The sequence below is a fragment of the Podarcis raffonei genome, chromosome 16, assembly GCF_027172205.1.
Source record: "Podarcis raffonei isolate rPodRaf1 chromosome 16, rPodRaf1.pri, whole genome shotgun sequence".
Lineage (NCBI taxonomy): Eukaryota > Metazoa > Chordata > Lepidosauria > Squamata > Lacertidae > Podarcis > Podarcis raffonei.
This window is the reverse complement of record NC_070617.1, coordinates 30,403,877-30,410,680: the sequence shown is the minus strand read 5'-3', so window position 1 is coordinate 30,410,680 and position 6,804 is coordinate 30,403,877. Positions and strand designations below refer to the sequence as shown.

Sequence of the window (6,804 nt, the reverse complement as noted above, 5' to 3'; positions counted from 1 at the left end):
GGAAAGGGCTCTTGTGCTTGAATCCTGCTTGTGAGTTTCCCACAGGCATTTGGTTGGCTACTGTGAGAACAGGATTTTGGGCTAGATGGGCCTGATCCAGCAGGGCTCCTCTTAAATTCTTGCATCTTGTAGAATGTAGTGATTGGTTGGGTTTATATGGTGTGAAATAATCTTTAAAGTACCCAGAGCCCAAGCTGCATAGGGCTTTGTACTCCAATACCAGTACTTTGAACCCAGATTGGTAACTAACTGGCATCCATTTTGATGATGATGATGTCGCATGGATAGTGTGCAAAATATTTAAGAATGGACACAATAAGTCCACAATAAGCTGTTGTGTGGAGACGCCCATTCATTCCCCTTGTTCTGAACCAATTCTGACTCTAAATTAACATCAAAGCTTCAAAGAAGGCTTTTTTTTTTTAAAGAGAGCTTCTAGCGGAGGGCAAGGTCTAGTCTAGGAAGGGAGGTTGTTAAATAAACATGTTGCTACCCAAAGACCTGGTGCCGTGATGATGGAGAACATCAGAATTTCCTCTCGCTTCTGAGTGAAGCTGATGAGAGACATCTGCCTATAACATGACTTTGTCTTCATTAGTTCTTCAGAATGCAAGAAAGACTTTCCTCTGGAGGTACCACTGTGTGTGCTGTTCTCCCCTCACCTCCTCTTCAAGAAGAACTTCTTAAAAGCTCAAACAGAAATCAAGATGCTAGAAGGGACTTGTTTCCAGAATACTCAACAGAATCCTTTCTTGTGCCACCGAAAGATTATTTTTCGGGCGGCACCATGCACAAGACGTTTGTACATCCTGCCAAGCAGTGGATCATGGGTCTCTCAAGAAGAACTTGCCAGGTAGACCAAATGAAGTGGGTTGTGGGTTGTGCAAGCTTTTAAATGGCATACTCTGACAAGTATGCCAATTCTGAGGTTGCCAGGACACAGCACTGAGCAACAAATGCCCCTTCCACATTCACAGCCCCATTGGTAGGCCATGAATTGGGGGGCAGAGTAATAGTTGTGGCTTTCACTGTTTAATGCTAGGTGTGTAGTGTCTTGGCTAGAGCGTTGGACCTGGCAGACCAAGGTTCAAATCGCTACTTGGCCATGAAACTCAGTAGGAGACCTTGGGCAATTCACTCACTCTTAGCTTAACCTACTTCAAAGGGTCATTGTGGAGTGGGGAGTGGGAAAGCCATGTATGCCGTCTTGGGCTCCTTGGAGAAGAAGGTGAGATATAAATGCAAGAAATAAACACGTTAGAGCCGTGTAAAGTGAGAGCTCTCTACATGCACATAACTCTATCCAGATAGCACTTCAGAAGGGGGTGAAGGAGGGCTAGTGAGGGCTGTGACCCGAAGAGGGGTGTTGCTGAGATCTGGATACAGAGTACAGGGACTCAGCTTTAAAAATGTGTTGGAAAGTGTAATATACAAATGTGACACTAGATGGCGACAGTGAGCTATGCCAAATTCAATGTATTTTTCAAAATGTTTTTGTTTGTTTTTTTAAAAAAACATTTTCACAGCGTTTTTTAAAATTTGTGTGTACATTCCACCCAGGCCTTATGTTCTCCTGTCCTACACAAACACCCACTTTGGTGATGCGGCATTCCTGGCACTAAACTCTGTAACAGCACTATTGTTGTTTTACCAATTTATGAATTGCCTTACGCGCTGAGTCTCAGGGCAATTTTGCAAGCATGCCAGGAACCATCTAAAGATAGTTTTGAAAGAAGTACAAAACCCAACTAAAGATAGATCTAAAAGGAATACAGGATAAACAATCGGATGCTTTCATCCCATTGGAAAGCTTGCCAAAAGAAGAAATGCCTTCAGTTGTTTCCGGAAACAAGTAAGGGCTGTTCCACAAAACACGGGCAGCCCTCTTGAAATTCCTGATCTGATATTTTAGGGACTTCAAATATGGCAGTCTTGAAATGGCTATACTGAACACCGCCATGCCAGAGTTCAGGGCAGGAGAGCAAAGCTATGGAAGGAGGGAGGTGAAGAAAAGATGGCAGCGGCTGAATTTTCTGCTCCAGAAATGTATAACTCTTCTGTCGCTCTGGCCTGAAAGCATTGGCCATGACAGCCATGTAATAAAACTCTGATGTATGACAAAATAATGAACCACCGAATACATCGCCCTCCTGTGCTGCCTCTGCAGCCTCGCCTGGCTTTTGCCTGGAGAGCACAGCTTGTAAATATATCTGGGTCTCGCCCTGCTACTAACAGGCTAGTGGAGCATTGCCACAAGGTTATTTATTTTACACTCTGGGCTCTGCTTCTGAGCCATGGAGTGTAAAAACAATCAGAAGGACAAAGTGTAAATTCTCCCTGCTGATTTATTTACTGTTGTGTTTTTATAGGCCCACATGGCTCAGGCTTTTCGCGCTAGGCCCGACCATTCAAGCAGAGCCCGTGCCGTACACTTCCAGAGAAATGAATGACTTTATAAATTCTCTACAATAATAATCCCACGTACAGGAATGCATGCAGAGGAACACCCAGACAGGGCTGGAATGTTTTTAAGAATATAAGATTGTGCTTTTTTGGTCAGGGAAACACATTTCTCTCAGGGCTCTGTGGTATGGCCTAGGCTCCAGGCCTGTCTGCAAACCACCTGTAATGAACCCTTGGGGAGAGTCTAGTTCGGGCCACCCAAACCGAGAGGAGGGTCAGAAGACAGCGGCTCTGGGATGTTAACAGCCTTAATGAACCTTGGTCCATTGGAGACTCTAAACAGCCATCTTAATTTTTTGTTTTTTAAAGGGCCTTGATAGGAAAAACATCTGATTTGGCTCCGTCCTGTATCCTCGATTAACTGAAGTGGCCTCTCAAGTCTCCACCGTGGAAGAAAAAAAGCAAAACTTAGTCTCTCCTAATGAAATGCAATAAACACTTTTTACACACACACACACACACACACACACACACACTCCTTTGAAAGAGTCAAAGATTTCTTAACAAAGATCAGTTTGTCTGTATCTGCACCTCTCTTTCTCTTTCTCTTTCTCTTTCTCTTTCTCTTTCTCTTGTTCATTCGCTCCTCTCTCTTTTTTTGGAGGCAACTTTGCAAACCTACCCAATGCTAAAAATGTACTGGTGGCCGTTAGTTTTCTTCCCTTACTGTATCTAGATAGCAGTCCTTTTTTTTTTAAAGAATAAAATGGGCAACTACTCATGCAGAAGTTGATACAGTTAGTGCCACACTTTTAACATTTAACATTTTGAGGAGCCCCAGAAAAAAAGCACTGTTAGATTGTCATTAATTTCTAAAAGGTGCCAAAATTCAAATTTCAAAATTCAAAACACACTGGGCTGGCTGACTTGATACAGTACTGGACTCTTAATCTCAGGGTCATGCCTGCATTGCAGGGGGTTGGACTAGATGATCCTCGGGGTCCCTTCCAACGTGACATTTTTATGATTCTGGAATGGTCATATATACCCTGCTTTTCAAACCACAAACTTCTATCCGAAGGGCTTTTGGGGGAATGTCCTCTGAAAGGCATCATTTATTCCAGGGGTGAGGAAAAAATTTCCAGCTCGAAGATCACAGTGTCTTCTTCTACTTTCTGGGACAACGTGTCAGTGATAGGCAGGGCCCGAGGCGAAAATGGACGGAGCAACAATGGTGCGTTTCACCTCTGCATAATAGACTGCACACTCATCTCAGTATTCTCCATCTGGGCAAGCAACAAGCATGATCAGAGTCCAAGGACAAATCTCAGCTAGGCAAAAACATGCAAGGAAGGTGTGAAGCTGGGTCACTGGGATACGTCGCCTGAGGAGAGTCCCGAGGGCCAGAAAGAGAGGAATGGTGGGCCATATTTGGCCCCCAGGCCTTGGGTTCCCAACCCAAGCTGTCCTATCTAGGGATGCCAGGCCTCCAGGTCTTACCTGAGGTTTGCCTGGCTCCCTCCAGGTGGCAGGGGGACAGCTTGAATTTCCAGGTGGGACAGAGAAGCTAAAAGGTGGAAACCTTTCTCCATTCCCTAGTTGCCCCTTCCACTGCTGATATTAATGAACAAGGTGGTGAATTGCTTCCTCTGATTTCGCAAAGACCCTTGTGGTCAGATGCAACTTCCAAACATTTCTGGTCACTGCTTTGATAGCAACGCAAGCTGCGCCTGCTTTGAGTTTCCTTGCGCTGCGCATAACTGTCTCAAATTTCATTAAGAAATGAAAAATAAAACATCTCAGATCTGGCGCAAGGCAGTGCCTTTCCTACTGCTTCTCCCCAGATGGAAGGGAAAAGGCACTCTGCGCGCTGTTCCAAACTAGCAGAAGGCATCTGTGCGTAGATTCAGAAGCACTAGCAGGCTCCTGTCTGCATAACTCCAGCTGAAACAGGAACAGTATGTACAGATCCTTCCCACCACTCCAAAGTCCTATCTAGCAGCTGGGGCAGAGCGATACGCACCCGTCCCTCTCGTGTTAATTAAAGACCTCTTTAAGCTTTCTTTTTCTATCCAACGTTGCTGGGTATGCAGGAAGAGCTACGGCAGACATTAAAAATAAAATAAAAACCCCCAATGATTCATTGGGTGGTTATGGACAAAAGGAATATTTTTCAAAAAATCATAGTGGGTAAAAAAAATCTGAATGATTTGGGAGGGCAGGCCACCACTTTATTTACCTTACTTAACCTTGCAAGGTGGCCAAGGGCGTGGGAAGGACCATGGCTCAGTGATGGAGCAACTGTTTTGCGTGCAGAAGGTCTGATCCCGAGCATCTCTACTTAGGGTGATAAATCTGAAATTCTGGAGAGCTCCTGCAGATAAGCATAGATAGTGCTAGATGCAAAGGGGTGGGGTGAGGAATTGCATTCGCCACCTTCAGCCTCTTGGGGAAGAAATAAATCTAATTAATAAATGTTGGCATCTTGAAGCAGATTGTAGAGGTTGCCTACATCCTGCTGGATAATTCCGACAAAGCCCCAGAGGTCAACTCAAAATGCCTTCGTGCAGTTTGCCGGAGTAGTATTATTATTATGTGCACGCTGTACGCAGCTCAGTGCAGCTACAGTTTCCATGCTCAGATGGCACCGTGGCATTCATTTACACTGGTGCTATTTAGGGTGACACAGATAAGAACCCGGGTCTAAAAATTCAACAGTAGGTGGAAAAACCCGGCGCTCTCCGACAGCCTTAGGGGACATATCAAAATAGCATCCGGCTGATAAAGGGCCGTTGCTACCATCACAGCCGTGGCGTCTAGGAACGGATGCCCACCTGATGCTGGCATTCATAAGGAAGATGCGATGGGAAGTTCTTCTGCGATCGTGGCAGCTGCTATAAATGATACATTCTTAACATCCCCCATTAAAGTGCACCAGAGCAAGGAGCAGTCTGGAGCAGGCAGGAAGGGAGAGGAGATCATTGGCTGTGCTTTGTGACATTCCTGGACTCCTTCCAGGTAAGAACTTTCTTTTTCTTTAACGGAGAATATTCTTTTTTTCCCCACCCACCCCCTTCCCCTGTAGACCTTCGGGATGTTATAACAGCTGTTTGTAAACACTGCAAGTCCAAAATTAGCAGGGGGGTTGAGCAGGAGCATCATTTATCAACGTCTGCCCTCTGGAGCATCTTAAAAATGTTGCAGATACGTTGGCACATTGGTAAGGGATTTGGAGAGCTGGGTGGGGAAGCCAATAGCCAGCAGGCAGTCTCTTAGCAGAGATGCCCCCCAGCCCCCTTGTCACGGGACATGGGCTGCCACTCCAGAGAATGTCCATTTGGCCACACAAATCAAGACTGGTTGGCACTAATGAAACACAAGCCCTCGGAGGGTTGAGAATGAATTTTGTCTCATTAATCATGCTTTGCTTCAGGAGGCATGAGGCTTGCTTTGAGAGCAACCCATGCTTAAGAAAGCCCTCTGTACTGTGTCCTCCAGCTTGAGGACAGGGCAGCCAGGAACACAGAAAATGTGGCTCCCCCAAAATGCCCAGAATGTTAAAACATGAGCATAGAAAAAGTGCAGACCTGGATCATCCCCAAAGCCTGTTTTGTCCCACATCCTGTTCTCACGGTGGTCAACCAAGGTGTTGACAGAAAGTAGAGAAGGTGGAGAAATTGGATTCAAACTTAAAGGCTAATCTGTTTGGAATTTGCAGTTTTCGAAACAACATGAGCTCCAAAACGCAGCCATCCTTCCAAATTCACGCATATTTACATTTTCCAATGAAGTTCTTCAATCAAACCATGTTTACAAAAATGCATATATTAGAGGAAAGTGTGCATTGAATGGCTATGCTAGTGAAAACTTACAAAAAGGCATTACTATATTCAGGGAGATTGTTCGCAAAAAATTGCACATCGGTCAAAACTGCATACTAAACTGTGCTTATTAGGAGACATCACCTCTAAAATGCTGGTGCATTTTCAGGATGATTTAATTAAATAAATAACTACTACTACCACTACTACTACTAATAAGGCAAAGGTAAAGGTACCCCTGCCCGTGCGGGCCAGTCTTGACAGACTCTAGGGTCGTGTGCCCATCTCACTTAAGAGGCCGAGGGCCAGCGCTGTCCGAAGACACTTCCGGGTCACGTGGCCAGCGTGACGAAGCTGCTCTGGCGATCCAGCACCAGCACAGCACACGGAAACGCCGTTTACCTTCCCGCCAGTAAGCGGTCCCTATTTATCTACTTGCACCCGGGGGTGCTTTCGAACTGCTAGGTTGGCAGGCGCTGGGACCGAACAACGGGAGCGCACCCCGCCGCGGGGATTCGAACCGCCGACCTTTCGATCGGCAAGCCCTAGGCGCTGAGGCTTTTACCCACAGCGCCACCCG

At 45.8% G+C, this 6,804-nt stretch overlaps 1 long non-coding RNA gene across 1 annotated transcript; it reads left to right on the top strand.

Moving 5' to 3' along the window:
* The first annotated feature begins 1,572 nt into the window (after nt 1-1,572).
* Nucleotides 1,573-2,922, top strand: LOC128404044 (uncharacterized). The gene is made up of 2 exons (XR_008328048.1): nt 1,573-1,852; nt 2,773-2,922. It is a non-coding gene; the product is annotated as an uncharacterized LOC128404044 (long non-coding RNA).
* Nucleotides 2,923-6,804: the final 3,882 nt, after the last annotated feature.